Source organism: Drosophila erecta, unplaced genomic scaffold, assembly GCF_003286155.1.
Source record: "Drosophila erecta strain 14021-0224.00,06,07 unplaced genomic scaffold, DereRS2 tig00000329-arrow-arrow-pilon, whole genome shotgun sequence".
In the NCBI taxonomy this organism is placed as follows: Eukaryota; Metazoa; Arthropoda; class Insecta; order Diptera; family Drosophilidae; genus Drosophila; species Drosophila erecta.
In genome coordinates, this window is record NW_020825223.1 from 493,100 (window position 1) to 513,193 (window position 20,094).

The following is a 20,094-nucleotide window of genomic DNA, read 5'->3' on the forward strand; positions in this document are numbered from 1 at the left end:
CAGTCCTCCAAGGTCTCATTCGATTATTTGCTACTACCACCAAGATCTGTACCAATGGCAGCTTCATGAAGGCTTACGCCAAACACTTCTACGCATACCATTGTACCTTCCTACTCACTAAAGTTTCAAAATTTATATCACAAGTAATATAAATCATCTACGGTAATGTATAATGTTAATGTTAATTGGGCACCGTAACATTACGTTTGGTTCATCCCACAGCGCCAGTTCTGCTTACCAAAAGTGGCCCACTGGGCACATTATATCATAACCTTGAACTTCATATCAAGAAAGTTAAGGTTCTTACCCATTTAAAGTTTGAGAATAGGTTAAGATCGTTTCGACCCTAAGGCCTCTAATCATTCGCTTTACCAGATAAGATTATTTTATATAATATTAAAATGCACCAGCTATCCTGAAGGAAACTCTGGAAGGAACCAGCTACTAGATGGTTCGATTGGTCTTTCGCCCCTATACTCAATTCTGACAATCGATTTGCACGTCAGAACTGTTTCGGTCTTCCATCAGGGTTTCCCCTGACTTCAACCTGATCAAGTATAGTTCACCATCTTTCGGGTTACAGCATATATGCTCAAGGTACGTTCCAGTTAGAGGCATAAATAATATAAATATACATTATACATAACTATATAGAAGGCCCCGGGATTGTGTTAATTAGCTATAAATAGTTAAAAAACTAATCCCATTATTAGTCAAGTTAATTACGCTATTAGGTTTATATCCCAATATAACTTGCACATATGTTAGACTTCTTAGTCCGTGTTTCAAGACGGGTCCCGAAGGTATCCTGAATCTTTCGCATTGTTAATCATACAAGTGCATATAATAAACACAAAAATCAATGATAATTATTTGGTATATGCTAATAGATTACAATGCCCTTATATGGAAAAAATGCACACTATCCTCATAATATTATTTAAATATTAGAATTTTAATGATGAATTTTCCATAACGGAACATCGGGCTTAACCTCTAAGCAGTTTCACGAACTGTTTAACTCTCTATTCAGAGTTCTTTTCAACTTTCCCTCACGGTACTTGTTTACTATCGGTCTCATGGTTATATTTAGTTTAAGATGGATTTTACCACCCACTTAGTGCTGCACTATCAAGCAACACGACTCTTTGGAAACATCATCTAGTAATCATTAACGTTATACGGCCTGGCACCCTCTATGGGTAAATTGCCTCATTTAAGAAGGACTTAAATCGTTAATTTCTCATACTAGAATATTGACGCTCCATACACTGCATCTCACATTTGCTATATAGACAAAGTGACTAAGTGCTGAACTGTTTTCTTTTCGATCGCCGCTACTAAGAAAATCCTTTTTAGTTTCTTTTCCTCCCCTAATTAAGATGCTTAAATTCAGGGGGTAGTCCCATATGAGTTGAGGTTGTATATAACTTTTTCTTGCCATTACTTCTTTATATATTATATAATGATAAAAACATTTTATTAAATTCGTTATAAAATTTCCATTATTTCTTGTTATTATTTCTTGCAAAGTGTTTTCCATTAAAAAAAACCAACGAAGAATAATAACATAATCAAGTTTTTTCTATTTCCGAATCATTAATAAGAGACAATTCTAGATTTTAAAGTTTTAATTCGATTTCCATTTTCGAATTTGATATCTTCGATCTCCAATATTCGAAGTTTTATTTTTACATTTTAAAGCCACATATATATAATTTTTTTTTTTTTGTGCCCACCATTACACAGCATTTTGTAATGTTAAAATCTTATGAGGTTGCCAAAGCCTCATATAAATAAAAACCGATCTTCATTTTATTTTGATTTTAACATTTATTTTAATATATATATTTTTATTTTGATTCAATCGAATCGTTATGTTCTATAATCATATCATATCATGCGCTTTGCTTTTGTAATTTGGTAAATTTGGTAATCTGGTAAATTTGATAATATGGTAATATAAATTTGGTAAATTTTTTAATTTGGTAAGTAATTTTGGTAAATTCAAAATGTATTTGTATTATAACAAATTTTTATTAACGGTGAGTACAATAATGATCCTTCCGCAGGCTCACCTACGGAAACCTTGTTACGACTTTTACTTCCTCTAAGTAATCAAGTTCGGTCAACTTTTGCTAAACAACCGTAACACGCAAGGCGTCACAGTGATCACGTCCGGACCGTCACTAAATAATTCAATCGGTAGTAGCGACGGGCGGTGTGTACAAATGGCAGGGACGTAATCAATGCGAGTTAATGACTCACACTTACTGGGAATTCCAAGTTCATGTGAACAGTTTCAGTTCACAATCCCAAGCATGAAAGTGGTTGAGCGGTTTACCCGGACCTCTCGGTCTAGGAAATACACGTTGATACTTTCATTGTAGCGCGCGTGCAGCCCAGGACATCTAAGGGCATCACAGACCTGTTATTGCTCAATCTTATTATTGCTAGACGCAATTTGTCCATTTAAGAAGCTAGTGTCCTCATAATGGGACAAACCAACAGGTACGGCTCCACTTACATAAACATATTCAAACACAATAAACATTTTACTGCCACCATGTATGAAGGCTATATAAGCTTCAGCACCATAATCCTCAAGTTGCCAAATTTAGTCGCCTACGAATAAAGTGTTTATTCTCTGAGTGATTTTCGCTGTGAAAAAGTTAAGCTGGAATCTTTAAAAACGTACAGAAAGTTGTGCCAAGTCCTGAAGTGCGTGTGGTACACGAACGCAAGTTCATGCAACGTGTCCTTTCGCTGCAGATGGTATTTAACTTATTTGTAAAAGTGCACGTAGCTAGCAAATCAGCTGACTGGTGTCACCAGTCGTCGCCTACTCAGCTGGTGGAACAGCTGTTCCAGTGGTGTGTGTACTGGCTAAACTGAATCCGATAACCACAACCAGTTTCGACATAGGTGGCGCCTTTACCCCTATAATTAAAAATTTCTCCGCCAGAGGGCGTCAATCAGTCCCATAAAGTGGCGGTCTTTGCTCCCCCCTTCTGCGCCTGACAATTACGCACACACTCATTCACTCATTCATTTCCATGGGCAAAAGCGCTATGGAAGTTGATAATGTGGCTTTGCCCACTTCTAAGAAAAATGGTTGGCAAACGCTGGTGCCTAAGAACAATGCAGCAAGCGCAAGGTGCCACCTAGCGTAGCCTCGACTGTAAACCCCAAAGTTCCCAAGGTACTAAAACACACACAAAGAAGAAGACGTCGGCCACTGGCAGCTCCAGCTCCAGCGAATCTGACAATGAATCCGAGGAACCAGGTGAGGTACGACAGTTCACCGTGCCCCAAAAGAAAAAGACAGCTAAGCTGGCCAAAGTCAATAAGGTCAGCGATGCTGAGGAGCTGCTGTCAAACACCAACCGATTCGCTGCACTGCCTATCGAAGAGGACGTTGTTACCAAGGAACCAGCTATACCAGTGGAGGCCACTGTACCCAAGCCCCCTCCAATCATAATACCTGGGGTGCACAGCATCGTAGACATGCTAGCTGACCTTGGAGAAGTAACCGAGCCAGGTAGCTTCGCTTACAAGACTACCAGAGGAGGTAGCGTAAGAATTATGCCGAAAGAGAGCTCGACATATCGGAAAATTGTCAACCACATGGACAACCACAACATGGCCTTCAGGACTTTCCAGCTCAAGGAAAACCGAGCTTTTCGCGTGGTAATTAAGGGGCTACATTCAACAACGCCAGTTGGACTTCATCACTGAAGAACTAAAGGGGCTCGGACACATTGTTCGATACATCAAGAACGCCATCTCAAGAACCACAAATAACCCTATGGTTATGTTCTTTGTAAACTTGGAGCCTTCAAGCAACAATTAAAAGGTGTTCGAGATCAACAGGCTCTGCCACGCTGTGGTCTCCACCGAGGAGCCCAGAAAATTCAATGACCTGGTGCAGTGCTACCGCTGCCAGGCTTTCGGGCATACCAAGAGGTATTGCAGATTGCAGTACACTTGCGTAAAGTGCGGTCAGGGGCATGCATCTATCGAGTGCACTAAGGCCAAAGACGCTCCTGCTACATGCGGTAACTGCGGGGAGGCGCACATACCACCTCATACCAAGGCTGTGTATATATCGAGGCCAAGAAGAAAAAACCAGGCCTGAACGAGGCCTGAAAACCAACCAGGTAGATGTGAAGCTGGTCAGCGAGACCCACTTTACAACGAGGTCTCACTTCAAAATCCCTGGCTACGAAGTGGTCAACGCCTTGCACCCGGCGGACAGGATCAGAGGTGGAGTCACAGTAATCGTACGAAGTGGATTACTGTACGAAGAGATGGAGCCGGTGCAGCTGGATTGGATGCAATGCGCCAGGATTCAGCTGCTGACACATTCGGGAAAATCTGTATCGCGGCAGCATACTTGCCCCCGCGTTACACAATTAGCCATCCCGAGTTGTCATTGCAGCTGAAAAACTTGGGTCCCAAATTTCTTATTGGCGGAGACTTTAATGCCAAGCACACATGGTGGGGCTCCAGGATTGTCAATCCCAAGGGCAGCACTCTGCTGAGGTGCGTCAGAGAGTTGGGCTGCAATCTGCACACAACGGGAGAGCCGACATACTGGCCCAGTGACCCTAACAAAATACCGGCCCTCCTTAATCTAGCCATCAGTAGAGGTATCGACCCACTAGGCGGCAAGGATAACATGCAGATCGTATGGTCTTGTACCGACGACAGATCTTTCAAATGTCTGCCCTATCAACTTTTGATGGTAGTATTCAGGGGGGATTCACGGGGATTCAGGGTTCGATTCCGGGGTTGTTTTTTTTTTTTGTTTTTTTTTTATATTACAGTATTTTTATTTACATCTGCCCAGGAGGGCAATCAATTAAATTATGTGGTACGTTGGCGGTTATGTAGATTTCCTAGGCAATATTATATTTGTTAGCTGGGGTCGTCAGAGGATTCCTTCAGGGAACCCGGAAAGGTAGGTCAAGTGGATGGTTTCTTCGGAGTCTTCTGAGCTGTAAGCTGTTGTCAAGGAGCTGTTGTCCTGCTAGCTTTCCTGGATTCCTCGGCGACACTTTGCATTTTGAGGTTCCTTTTGATTGTTGTGTTCCTCACGTAGTAAGGACAGTTGAGGATAAATCTTAGAATGCGGCATTCTGCTCTCTGTAGTTTTTTGATATTTGTAGGGGAGGCAGTGCCCCACAGCTCAATGCCGTATGTCCAAGCCGGCTTTATGATGGCTTTGTAGAGCAGTAGTTTGTATCTAGTGGGTAGCGTGCTTCGTCTGCCCAGGAGCCATGTCATGGAGCGGCATTTGTGCCTCATGAGTTTTACTTTTTCCCCTAAGTGGTCCTTCCATGTGAGACGCTTGTCCAGGTTAGTCCCAGGTACTTGGCCTTCGCATTGGACGGTATGTTGGTGCCGTTGATGTGGACGGGTGGACAGTTGCCTGGTCTGAGTGTAAACGTGACGTAGGTGGATTTGTCAGCGTTTATGGTGATGTTCCACCTTTTCAGCCATGACTGAATCGTGTCCAGCTCGTGTTGCAGCCCTTGCGCTGCCAGAGTAGGAGTTGCGTCAGGAGCGCTGTGTCGTCCGCGTAGGTCCATGTCAATATTCTGTTGTCTTCAGATACTGGCATATCTGAGGTGAATATGTTGTACAGCACAGGACCGAGTACGCTGCCCTGGGGTACTCCGACTCTCACCACGTGTTGGGGTGATTTGGAGTTACTGCTCCTCACGTAAAACCTCCTCTCTTCGACGTATGCCTTAAGGAACATGTAGTATGGGGTCGGTAACTGTTGCTTCAGCTTGAATAGCAGGCCGAGGTGCCACACCCTGTCGAAAGCCCGCCTCACATCCAGAAAGACTGCTGCGCAATATTTCCTGTTTTCGAAGGCATCCAAGACCCTGAAGACGACCCGGTGGCACTGCTGAATGGCGCCATGTCCTTGCCTGAAACCGAACTGGTGGTAGGGGATGATCCTTTTTTCCTCCAGAATGGTCAGCAACCTCTTGAGGAACAGCTCCAGGATTTTTGACAGGATGGCGGGTAGACTGGTCAGGGCTTCTGGCTTGCCCGGCTTGTGAATGAGGATAACCTCAGCGCACTTCCACTGAGAAGGAAAGTGTCCCAGTCTTAAGCATTGATTCATCAGAGCCTTGAGCAACTCTATGCAGTTCGCTGGGAGTAGCTTGAGGGCAGATGCGTCGATTTTGTCATGGCCAGGAGATTTGGTGAGCTTCAAGCACGAGATCTCGAGCCAAGAGATCGACTGTCCTCCTGCCATAGACTGATCCTGCTTGATGTCTATCGGTATGCCGAACAGTGTGCACAGCGGCACTGCAGGTTCTTGCTGGAGCCCCACCGTTTGACTTGGCCGCTAAGAAATTAGCGGTCAAATACAAGCTGAAGCGTGGATACCCGCTGGAGGAGAACGACTGGCTCTATGGCGAGGACATTGCGCGTCTAAGCCGGGAGCAAAAAGAGATTCGCCTAGAGGAATGCTTGCTATTGGGTTGGCAAAGCAGATGGGATGACGACTTCGAACCAGGACGGGTGACGCACAGGTTCATTCCGGACGTCACCCTTGTCTATCGGGATCCAAATTTTGGTTTCTCGCTGATGGCGTCTTTCTTGCTCACTGGGCACGGGTCGTTCAACGCATTTCTGCATGGGAGAGCCCTCAGGGATACCACTGCTTGCGAGTGTGGTGATCCATACGAGGATTGGGTGCACGTGTTGTGCACCTGCCCCCTATATGCAGATTTGCGAGACCTCGATGGACTTGGAGTGCAGCGCGTTGGCGAGGACTGGATATTTGAAAGAATCCTGGAGGATCGGGAGAGAACCCAACGGCTTCGCTGAGTTGGCGTTCCGCAGAAGAAGGGGCACTTAGCCTGACGCTTCGCCGTGTGGTTAGCGGGCGAGAATACTGCCACAGCTTGCCGAAGCTTGTGGTAGGAGACGACTAATGCGGCAATAGGTCACTCCGCCCGTGCTTGTCGGCTAGGTAGATCTCGCTCCTCAGCATGGGTGAGTGCTTGGGAGACCGGGACGTTTTGTCTAGCGTATCTGGACACATGCATCATATGCTCACTTGTGGGTGTATAGTATGCCGTGGTTGTAATCCCTTCAATGTGGAACATGCCACGTAAAACAAGTTCGGAGGGATCCGATTCATACACTGTCCCTATCTACTATCTACTATTTGCCCACTTCTAAGAAAAATGGTTGGCAAACGCTGGTGCCTAAGAAGAATGCAGGCAAGCGCAAGGAGCAACCTAACGTAGGCACGACTGTAAACCCCAAAGTTCCCAAGGTACTAAAACACACATAAAGAAGAAGACGTCGGCCACTGCCAGCTCCAGCTCCAGTAAAAGTGAAATTGAATCTGACAATGAATCCGAGGAACCAGGTGAGGTACGACAGTTCACCGTGCCCCAAAAGAAAAAGATAGCTAAGCTGGCCAAAGTCAATGAGGTCAGCGATGCTGAGGAGCTGCTGTCAAAAACCAACCGATTCGCTCCACTGCCTATCGAAGAGGACGTTGTTACCATGGAACCAGCTATACCAGTGGAGGCTGCTGTACCCAAGCACCTCCAATCATAATACCTGGGGTGCACAGCATCGCAGACATGCTAGCTGACTTTGGAGAGCCAGGTGCCCGATGGTAGCTACCGAGCCAGGTAGCTTCGCTTACAAGGCTACCGGAGGAGGTAGCGTAAAAATGATGCCAAAAGACAGCTCGACATATCGGAAAATTGTTAACCACTTGGACAACCACAACATGGCCTCCAGGACTTTCCAGCTCAAGGAAAACCGAGCTTTTCGCGTGGTAATTAAGGGGCCACATTCAACAACGCCACTTCACTACATCACTGAAGAACTAAAGGGGCTCGGACACATTGTTCGAGACATCAAGAACGCCATCTCAAGAACCACAAAGAACCCTATGGTTATGTTCTTTGTAAACTTGGAGCCTTCAAGCAACAGCAAAAAGGTGTTCACAACCGAGGAGCCCAGAAAGTTCAATGACCTGGTGCAGTGCTACCGCTGCCAGGCTTTCGGGCATACCAAGAGGTACTGCAGACTGCAGTACACTTGCGTAAAGTGCGGTCAAGGGCATGCCTCTATCGAGTTCACTAAGGCCAAAGACGGTCCTGCTACATGCGGTAACTGCGGAGAGGCGCACACTGCCTCATACCAAGGCTGTGTATATATCGAGGCCAAGAAGAGGGCTTCCCCCAAGCCAAAAGCGAAGGCAATGACTCCACCGCCGAAAGAGGCCCATACACCACCAGCGACAACCAACAACGCCACATACTCTGGCTTTAGCTACGCTGACGTCACCAGGGGAGGATACCCCCAGCAACAGCAACCCAAACACATCTTCAACCAAGAAGGTTTCATTGACCGGGAGGCAGCGTTGGAGGAGAGAATAATGAGGCGCATGGAGAACATGATGGACTCAATGTTCTCCCAGTTTAAAGACATGGTGATGGCCATGTTCTCCTGCCAGAGAACCATGCCATGAACACACAAATAGCCATCTCAGCTGAAGCTGAGCAGCTGAAAAACTTGGGTCCCAAATTTCTTATTGGCGGAGACTTTAATGGCAAGCACACATGGTGGGGCTCCACGATTGTCAACCCCAAGGGCAGCACTCTGCTGAGGTGCGTCAGAGAGTTGGGCTGCAATCTGCACACAACGGGAGAGCCGACATACTGGCCCAGTGACCCTAACAAAATACCGGCCCTCCTTAAACTAGGCATCAGTAGAGGCATCGACCCGGCGAAAGTATATACAGTTGGGTGCTACGAGCTGTGCTCTGACCACAGCATGGTCAGGATACTACTTAGTATCTCCTTCCTAAGGACTCCCGGAGGCACCAACCTGATCAGGCAAAATAACGACACAACTGTGTTTAAAAGCTGGCTTGAAGAAAACGTTGACCCACATCCGGCTATCAGCACTGGAGGAGACATTGACGTTGCCGTTGCTAGCCTTACTGGCAAAATCCACTAGGCGGCAAGGTTGACAACACCCACACCTCGTACCAACAGTGGGAGACTCCAAGTGGCCCGCAGGACCAACCATCTATGGTCGACTGAACTGGCGTCGATAGTATCGGAGAAAAGGAGGCTGAGGAGAGTCTGGCAGTCTAGCAGAGCTCCGTCTGACAAGAGGGCCTACAACAAAGCCTGTAAGCACCTCAAACTGATGCTTCATAACTCGAGAAGCAAGGCGCTCGAGGAGTACCTAGTAGAACTGGAGCCTGGCAATGCTGAGCACAACATCTGGAATACCACCAAATACCTGAAAAGGCCTGTGCGGAGGGTGCCACCTGTTAAAACAGCTGCAGGTGTATGGTGCCGGTCAAGCCAAGAGAAAGCGGATGCGTTTGCCGACCATCTGGAAACCAGTTTCCAGCCATTCGCCCTATGTTATGACGAAGACGTTGAAGAGACGAAGCAGTTCGTTGACGCAGCCTGCCCGATGGACCTGCCTACCGCAGATATAGGTAGTCAGGAGATTCTGGATGAGATTTCGTGCTTGAAGCTCACCAAATCTCCTGGCCATGACAAAATCGACGCATCTGCCCTCAAGCTACTCCCATCGAACTGCATAGAGTTGCTCAAGGCTCTGATGAATCAATGCTTAAGACTGGGACACTTTCCTTCTCAGTGGAAGTGCGCTGAGGTTATCCTCATACACAAGCCGGGCAAGCCAGAAGCCGAGCTAGGCTCATACAGGCCCATAAGTCTACTCGCCATTCTGTCAAAAATCCTGGAGAAGCTGTTCCTCAAGAGGTTGCACACCATCCTGGAGGAAAAGAGGATCATCCCCGACCACCAGTTCGGTTTCAGGCAAGGAAATGGCGCCATTCAGCAGTGCCACCGGGTCGTCTTCAGGGTCTTGGATGCCTTCGAATGTGAGGCAGGCTTTCGACAGGGTGTGGCACCTCAACCTGCTATTCAAGCTGAAGCAACAGTTACCGACCCCATACTACATGTTCCTTAAGGCATACGTCGAAGAGAGGAGGTTTTACGTGAGGAGCATTAACTCCAAATCACCCCAACACTTGGTGAGAGACGGAGTACCGAAGGGCAGCGTACTCGGTCCTGCGCCTCAGATATGCCAGTATCTGAAGACAACAGAATATTGACATGCACCTACGCGGACGACACAGCGATCCTGTGCTCTGACGCAACTCCTACTGTGGCAGCGCAAGGGCTGCAACACGAGCTGGACACGATTCAGTCATAGCTGAAAAGGTGGAAAATCACCATAAACGCTGACAAATCCACCCACGTCACGTTTACACTCAGACCAGGCAACTGTGCACCCGTCCACATCAACGGCACCAACATACCGTCCAATGGACTAACCACCAGCAGGTGGCGCTTTTTGCTCCCCCTCTTCTGCGCCTGACAATTACACACACACTCATACAGAAAATGCAAAAATCTTAAAGACACGTGCTACTGCACGCAGTTCCCATGGGCAAAAACGCTATGGAAGTTGATAATGTGGCTTTGCCCACTTCTAAGAAAAATGGTTGGCAAACGCTGGTGCCGAAGAACAATGCAGCAAGCGCAAGGTGCCACCTAGCGTAGCCTCGACTGTAAACCCCAAAAGTTCCCAAGGTACTAAAACACACACAAAGAAGAAGACGTCGGCCACTGGCAGCTCCAGCTCCAGTGAATCTGACAATGAATCCGAAGAACCAGGTGAGGTACGACAGTTCACCGTTCCCCAAAAGAAAAAGACAGCTAAGCTGGCCAAAGTCAATAAGGTCAGCGATGCTGAGGAGCTGCTGTCAAACACCAACCGATTCGCTGCACTGCCTATCGAAGAGGACGTTGTTACCAAGGAACCAGCTATACCAGTGGAGGCCACTGTACCCAAGCCCCCTCCAATCATAATACCTGGGGTGCACAGCATCGTAGACATGCTAGCTGACCTTGGAGAAGTAACCGAGCCAGGTAGCTTCGCTTACAAGACTACCAGAGGAGGTAGCGTAAGAATTATGCCGAAAGACAGCTCGACATATCGGAAAATTGTCAACCACATGGACAACCACAACATGGCCTTCAGGACTTTCCAGCTCAAGGAAAACCGAGCTTTTCGCGTGGTAATTAAGGGGCTACATTCAACAACGCCAGTTGACTTCATCACTGAAGAACTAAAGGGGCTCGGACACATTGTTCGAGACATCAAGAACACCAACTCAATAACCACAAAGAACCCTATGGTTATGTTCTTTGTAAACTTGGAGCCTTCAAGCAACAATTAAAAGGTGTTCGAGATCAACAGGCTCTGCCACGCTGTGGTCTCCACCGAGGAGCCCAGAAAATTCAATGACCTGGTGCAGTGCTACCGCTGCCAGGCTTTCGGGCATACCAAGAGGTATTGCAGATTGCAGTACACTTGCGTAAAGTGCGGTCAGGGGCATGCATCTATCGAGTGCACTAAGGCCAAAGACGCTCCTGCTACATGCGGTAACTGCGGGGAGGCGCACACAGCCTCATACCAAGGCTGTGTATATATCGAGGCCAAGAAGAAAAAACCAGGCCTGAACAAGGCCTGAAAACCAACCAGGTAGATGTGAAGCTGGTCAGCGAGACCCACTTTACAACGAGGTCTCACTTCAAAATCCCTGGCTACGAGGTGGTCAACGCCTTGCACCCGGCGGACAGGATCAGAGGTGGAGCCACAGTAATCGTACGAAGTGGATTACTGTACGAAGAGATGCAGCCGGTGCAGCTGGATTGGATGCAATGCGCCAGGATTCAGCTGCTGACACATTCGGGCAAAATCTGTATCGCGGCAGCATACTTGCCCCCGCGTTACACAATTAGCCATCCCGAGTTGTCATTGCAGCTGAAAAACTTGGGTCCCAAATTTCTTATTGGCGGAGACTTTAATGCCAAGCACACATGGTGGGGCTCCAGGATTGTCAACCCCAAGGGCAGCACTCTGCTTAGGTGCGTCAGAGAGTTGGGCTGCAATCTGCACACAACGGGGGAGCCGACATACTGGCCCAGTGACCCTAACAAAATACCGGACCTCCTTGATCTAGGCATCAGTAGAGGCATCGACCCGGCGAAAGTATCTACAGTTGGGTGCTACGAGCTGTGCTCTGACCACAGCATGGTCAGGATACTACTTAGGATCTCCTTCCTAAGGACTCCCGGAGGCACCAACCTGATCAGGCGAAATACCGACACAACTGTGTTTCAAAGCTGGCTTGAAGAAAACGTTGACCCACATCCGGCTATCAGCACTGGAGGAGACATTGACGTTGCCGTTGCTAGCCTTACTGGCAAAATCCACTAGGCGGCAAGGTTGACAACACCCACACCTCGTACCAACAGTGGGAGACTCCAAGTGGCCCGCAGGACCAACCATCTATGGTCGACTGAACTGGCGTCGATAGTATCGGAGAAAAGGAGGCTGAGGAGAGTCTGGCAGTCTAGCAGAGCTCCGTCTGACAAGAGGGCCTACAACAAAGCCTGTAAGCACCTCAAACTGATGCTTCATAACTCGAGAAGCAAGGCGCTCGAGGAGTACCTAGTAGAACTGGAGCCTGGCAATGCTGAGCACAACATCTGGAATACCACCAAATACCTGAAAAGGCCTGTGCGGAGGGTGCCACCTGTTAAAACAGCTGCAGGTGTATGGTGCCGGTCAAGCCAAGAGAAAGCGGATGCGTTTGCCGACCATCTGGAAACCAGTTTCCAGCCATTCGCCCTATGTTATGACGAAGACGTTGAAGAGACGAAGCAGTTCGTTGACGCAGCCTGCCCGATGGACCTGCCTACCGCAGATATAGGTAGTCAGGAGATTCTGGATGAGATTTCGTGCTTGAAGCTCACCAAATCTCCTGGCCATGACAAAATCGACGCATCTGCCCTCAAGCTACTCCCATCGAACTGCATAGAGTTGCTCAAGGCTCTGATGAATCAATGCTTAAGACTGGGACACTTTCCTTCTCAGTGGAAGTGCGCTGAGGTTATCCTCATACACAAGCCGGGCAAGCCAGAAGCCGAGCTAGTGTAGTGTATCTACCCTCAATATGTAGAGTAGAGTTAATATGTAAGTAAAGTATATACATTGTGACACTTTGTCACATAAATTATAATAAACACAAATAATATCAAAAGACCACCAACACCTACATGAACACTCCAGCTCTTGAAATACGATCTAACGCTTACACATAAGCCGATCGCGGAGCGTGAGAACGCTGAGCATGCACTTAGCAGCTCACGTGGTCAAGCCATACATAACATATGCATGCCGTCTGCATACACATGTATATGTATAAAATATAACAAACACATAGTCTTAAGCACACCATGTACGGGTAGCTGTACCCAAGAACAGCAATATGAAATCATTCAAATAAAACGATTCAAACGGAGCAGACGCTCTGCTCTATTCAATATCACTGAGTTAAACAATTTGCAATAATTACATGGCGACCGTGACTCGGTCTCGAGTCTGTCTCTGTGTTGTGTGTGTGTGGATAAAAATTATATATACATTGTGAATTAAAATGTGCAAGTTGTTACTTGTTCTATACAAAATGAATACAGAACAACAAATGTTCTATTAAAACAAAAAAACGCACAAAAACACACTAAACACACAGACACAAGCGGCAATTGATGGCAGACGATCCACAATTGACCGAGGCGCAACCCGAGGTACTTAGGGACCAGCCAACGCTGGAGGAAGCGCTGGAATTAAACCCCACCGATGGACCACGCCCACTCACAATAGCTGAGTACCGGGCACGTCAGGAGAAGAAGCAACCCAGGAAACATAAACGCTCTGGACATAGAGCGAAATTACTACAACAACGCCGGCTGGTCAAGGAAATGACCAAGTTGGCCAAGGAGGAATCAGCCCGGCAACGCTACAAAGAGCGTTTGGAAATTATACAAAAAGAACTTCGCCAAAGTGCGAAGACACGCAAACGGGCTGCTTAAACGCAAATGCCCCAATTTGCCATAGATTTAAACTAAACCCAAGCCGATGCGGGAAACCGCTGCTTGAAAAAAACTAACAACAAAACTGTCAGGCTATATACTAACAAATGTGTTTGGAGATTTTTTTTAAATTCTAATGAAATGTAAACTTTGACTTGTGAGCCAAACACATTAAAACTATCAAATTTCCATGTCTCTGGCACTTGTATATATTTAATACAAGTTGCAAATATTTAAAGTAAATTCATTAAATTTCAATATTTACTATAAAAACTTTTCAAACTTTATTTCCAATAAATTGAGAGATTAAACAGATTTCATTTTTTCTTTATTGCAAATTATTAACATTTCCAAAATGGGTTCTACTGAATCAAAAGTAGATCACCCAACAGCCAATGTAGTTAATGAAGTAAGAATAGTTGATCACAAAGATGAACTACAAAATATATTCATCTTGTTATTGATTATGACTGTCATATCAGTTTTGAATTTGATCCTTAAGATCTATCAGGAACATAATAAACGACTCAAAAAAAGATATCAGAGCCGTGCAGATGGCCTAGACAAGATATAAACTGTACTTACGAAATAAAACAATATAGATATGACTTAGAAGACTATACAGAATATAGACAACAGTATAAAATACCATTTTTATCAAGGAAAAACACAATAGGTAGACATCCTTCTTGTCAAATACATTTATATGATTCCGAATTCCACTTTAGTAGACAAAATTGTTGCGAATATAAAAGAAACACCAAATGAGTGATTCACAGTGGGTACACATGGAATGGCCCAAAATAGCAGCGTCAATAAACCATAATAAAGCAGTATTTGACAAATCATATAAATGTGTAAACAAAGAAGTACCTATTAAAGTAGAGACTCTAGAAACACACATAAAGATAATAATAAAAGCATACAATAACATATGTAGAACAGCCGCAGCTATAGAAGATAGATTAACAGAAACACATAAGAAAAATTGTCATAAAATACTAAGATCTCTCAATAAAAGATTGATCCATATTAGCATCAGACATAATCTAGATATTCAAATACCTGAAGATTTGCATTCATTGGTTAATATAAATGAAAACCAATTACAAAATCTTGAGGAGTCTAAAGGTAATATCGACATTGAAATCGAAAGCGATATTGAGTCATTACCAGAAGACATTGAAATAAAAAACAACGAAACCAAAATGCCAGACCAAATTGAGAAAGATAGAGAATATGTTCGACAATTGTCGACAACAATACCAGAATTCGATGGCAAAAAGTCATCATTGACACGCTTTATAACAGCGTTAAGAATAACAGATAGAACAAAGGGAACTCAGGAAGATCTAGCAGTAGAGATAATAAAATCAAAAATAATAGGACCAATTTTATACAAAGTAACAAATGAAACAACCATCAGAGGCATCATTGACATACTAAATAGTAATGTAAAAGGTGAATCAGCTGAAGTTGTAAAAGCAAAGTTACTAAATGTTAAACAGAAAGGGAAGACAGCTTCCCAATACACCACTGAAATTGACAATTTGCGTAAGCAATTAGAAGCAATATATATTGACTTAGGCCTTTCAGCCGAAACTGCGGATAATTTCGCAACTAAAGAGTCAATACAAGCAATGACTAAAAATTGTGAATACGAAAAGCTACGAATAATACTCGAAGCTGGTAATTACAATACATTCAGTGATGCAGCTGGAAAATACATACAATGCACCACTGAAATGACAGGCAGTCCCAGTAGCGTCCTATATTTCTACAATGGACAACACAACTACAGGGGAAATAACAACTACCGAGGCCGAGGCCGAGGTAACCGCGGTAGTTACAATACCAACTACAACAACAGAGGTAATTTCAGAGGAAATTACAGAGGAAACAACCGAGGAAGGAATAATTCCAACCGAGGTAATAGACAAAATCAAAATAACAACAACAATAATAATGTCCGAACAATCGAAGCTGCTAGTACATCACAAAATGCTACAGCTTCGGGAAACTAAATAAGACGGTTCACACAATCAATCTTAATTTCAATATTTTTATACATGTGCATAATAATAATACGAATACAAAATTAACATTTTTAATAGATACAGGAGCAGATATTTCACTTATCAAAAACAGCTCAGATAATTTCCAAGACATTGATCAAAACACAATAACAAACATTTTTGGAGTTGGAGAAGGTTCAACAACCTCTCTAGGTCTAGTAAACATAGAACTAGCAACAAATAATTACATAATTCCACATAATTTCCACATAGTTAATTCTAATTTCCCAATACCCACCGATGGAATCATCGGAATAGACTTTATAAAGAAATACAATTGCAAATTAGATTTTAATACAGAAGACGACTGGTTAATTTTGCGACCAGACAATATCACTTGTCCAATAAACGTACCAATAACACATACAATAGGCAATAACTCAACGTTATTACCAGCCCGATCCGAGGTAGTCCGACAAATTAAATTAAATACACCCGATGAACAGATCCTCATTCCTAATCAAGAAATAGACACAGGCATCTTTATTGCAAATACAATTACGACTAGTAAAAACACAGTAATTCGTATAATAAACACAACCAAAAGAAACCAAATAATAAATATTGATAAGATACAATTTGAAAGTCTTAACAAATATGAAATAGTAAAAACAATAGATAACGAAAGAAATGAACATATTTTACAAAAATTAAACAAAAATTTCCCACCATTGTTTAAAAAGCAACTAAATAAATTATGCACAAAATACACAGATATATTCGGACTTGAAACCGAATCTATAAGTACCAATAATTTTTACAAACAAAAATTAAGATTGAAAGATGATGAACCGATATACATCAAAAATTATAGAATACCAGAATCACAGAAAGAAGAAATACACAGACAAGTTAACAAATTAATTGATGATAAAATAGTAGAACCAGCCGTATCTGAATACAACAGCCCATTGCTACTAGTACCGAAGAAATCATTACCAGGTTCCGCAACAAAACGATGGCGACTGGTAATCGATTATAGACAAATTAATAAAAAGCTCTTATCAGACAAATTTCCACTTCCAAGAATAGACGATATTCTTGATCAATTAGGCCGAGCAAGATACTTCTCGTGCCTAGACTTAATGTCAGGATTCCATCAAATAGAACTAGATGAAAACTCAAGAAACGCAACGTCATTTTCAACGAGCAACGGCTCCTATCGCTTTACACGATTACCCTATGGTTTAAAAATTGCGCCCAATTCATTCCAAAGAATGATGACAATGGCATTTTCTGGATTAGAACCTTCACAGGCATTCCTGTATATGGATGACTTAATAGTCATCGGTTGTTCCGAAAATCATATGATCAAAAATTTGACTAACGTCTTTGACCTATGTAGGAAAAATAACCTAAAACTACACCCAGACAAATGTTCATTCTTCATGCATGAAGTGACTTTTCTAGGTCATAAGTGTACTGATCGTGGTATTTTGCCAGATGATAAGAAATACGAAGTCATTGACAAATACCCCGTCCCTACGGACGCTGACAGCGCAAGAAGATTCATTGCATTTTGCAATTATTATAGACGTTTCATCAAAAATTTTTCTGACTACTCTCGTCACATAACAAGGTTATGTAAAAAGAATGTAAAATTCGAGTGGACTTCAGAATGCCAAAATGCATTCACATATCTCAAACAATCATTAATACAACCCACGTTATTACAATACCCAGATTTCAGCAAAGAATTTTGCATAATAACAGATGCAAGTAAACAAGCTTGCGGGGCAGTATTAACACAAACATACGATGAGATACAACTACCAGTAGCATATGCCTCTCGCAGCTTCACTAAGGGAGAAAGTAACAAAAACACTACAGAGCAAGAATTAGCGGCAATACACTGGGCAATTAACTACTTCAGACCATACATATATGGCAAACATTTCGTTGTAAAAACAGATCATAGGCCTTTAACATACCTCTTCTCAATGAGAAATCCTACTTCCAAACTCACTAGAATGAGACTTGATTTAGAAGAGTATGAGTTTACAGTAGAATACCTTAAAGGAAAAGATAATCATGTAGCCGATGCGTTATCAAGAATAACCATCGATGAATTAAAAAATATGCAAAAACAAGTCTTGAAAGTCACTACAAGACAACAGAGTAGACAAAACAACTGCGCAGTAAATGAAAAAGAACAAGAAATTTTGCCAAGGCAAATACTTGAAAATGCTTCTAAGCCCAACGTATATGAAGTCATCAATAATGACGATGTACGAAAAATAGTGACCTTGCATATAACTGACACATTATGTTTCTTTAAACATGGTAAGAAAATTATAGCAAGAATTGAGATTAGCGACCTATATACTAATGGAACTCTCGACTTAGGTCAGTTCTTCCACAGGCTTGAAAAAGAAGCCGGTATACTTGGTATCAGCCAACTCAAAATGGCACCGAGCGGAAAGATCTTTGAATTAATTTCAACTGAAACTTTCAAAAATATGGGCAATAAATTTTTAAAACAAATAAGAGTAGCGCTACTCAAGCCGGTGACCACAATATCTAATGATATTGAAAAAGAAGCAATACTGTCTACATTTCACAATGATCCTATTCAAGGAGGTCATACTGGCATTTCAAGAACGCTAGCAAAAATCAAAAGACATTACTATTGGAAAGGGATGATAAATTTCATATCTCAGTACATACGTAAATGTCCAGAATGTCAGAAAGCAAAAACAACAAAGCACATAAAGACCCCTTTAACAACTACAGACACACCAATTAAAGCATTTGACAAAGTCATTATTGACACAGTTGGACCATTACCCAAATCAGACAATGGTCATGAATACATAATTACTTTAATATGTGATCTGACCAAATAACTTGTTGCTATCCCCATAGCAAACAAAAGTGCTAGTACAGTAGCCAAGGCTATATTCGAATCATTCATTCTCAAATACGGTCCGATGAAGACGTTCATCACCGATATGGGAACAGAATATAGAAACACAATCATGAACGAACTTTGTAAGTATTTGAAAATAAACAATCTTACATCAACAGCTCACCACCATCAAACACTTGGTACGGTAGAAAGAAGCCACAGAACACTAAATGAATATCTACGTTCATACATATCAGTCGATAAAACTGATTGGGACGTATGGCTTAACTATTTCGTATATTGTTTCAATACTACACCATCAATGGCACATAACTATTGTCCATATGAATTAGTATACAGTAAAACACCTAATTTACCTAAAGAATTAAGCATTAAAAATAACATAGACCCTATATACAACATAGATAATTACGCAATAGAATCTAGATACAGATTAGAAATGGCATACAAAAGAGCCAGAATGCATACGTCGAAGAGAGGAGGTTTTACGTGAGGAGCAGTAACTCCAAATCACCCCAACACGTGGTGAGAGTCGGAGTACCCCAGGGCAGCGTACTCGGTCCTGTGCTGTACAACATATTCACCTCAGATATGCCAGTATCTGAAGACAACAGAATATTGACATGCACCTACGCGGACGACACAGCGCTCCTGTGCTCTGACGCAACTCCTACTCTGGCAGCGCAAGGTCTGCAACACGAGCTGGACACGATTCAGTCATGGCTGAAAAGGTGGAACATCACTATAAACGCTGACAAATCCACCTACGTCACGTTTACACTCAGACCAGGCAACTGTCCACCCGTCCACATCAACGGCACCAACATACCGTCCAATGCGAAGGCCAAGTACCTGGGACTAACCTGGACAAGCGTCTCACATGGAAGGACCACTTAGGGGAAAAAGTAAATCTCATGAGGCACAAATGCCGCTCCATGACATGGCTCCTGGGCAGACGAAGCACACTACCCACTAGATACAAACTACTGCTCTACAAAGCCATCATTAAGCCGGCTTGGACATACGGCATTGAGCTGTGGGGCACTGCCTCCCCTACAAATATCAAAAAACTACAGAGAGCAGAATGCCGCATTCTAAGATTTATCCTCAACTGTCCTTACTACGTGAGGAAAACAACAATCAAAAGGGACCTCAAAATGCA

At 43.6% G+C, this 20,094-nt stretch overlaps 1 long non-coding RNA gene across 1 annotated transcript; it reads right to left on the reverse strand.

The window, feature by feature from the left end:
- Nucleotides 1-7,091: 7,091 nt before the first annotated feature.
- LOC113564689 lies at nt 7,092-15,201 on the reverse strand. Its single transcript, XR_003408244.1, has 3 exons — nt 15,188-15,201; nt 11,671-11,672; nt 7,092-7,194 (listed from the first exon to the last, which is right to left on the reverse strand). It is a non-coding gene; the product is annotated as an uncharacterized LOC113564689 (long non-coding RNA).
- Nucleotides 15,202-20,094: the final 4,893 nt, after the last annotated feature.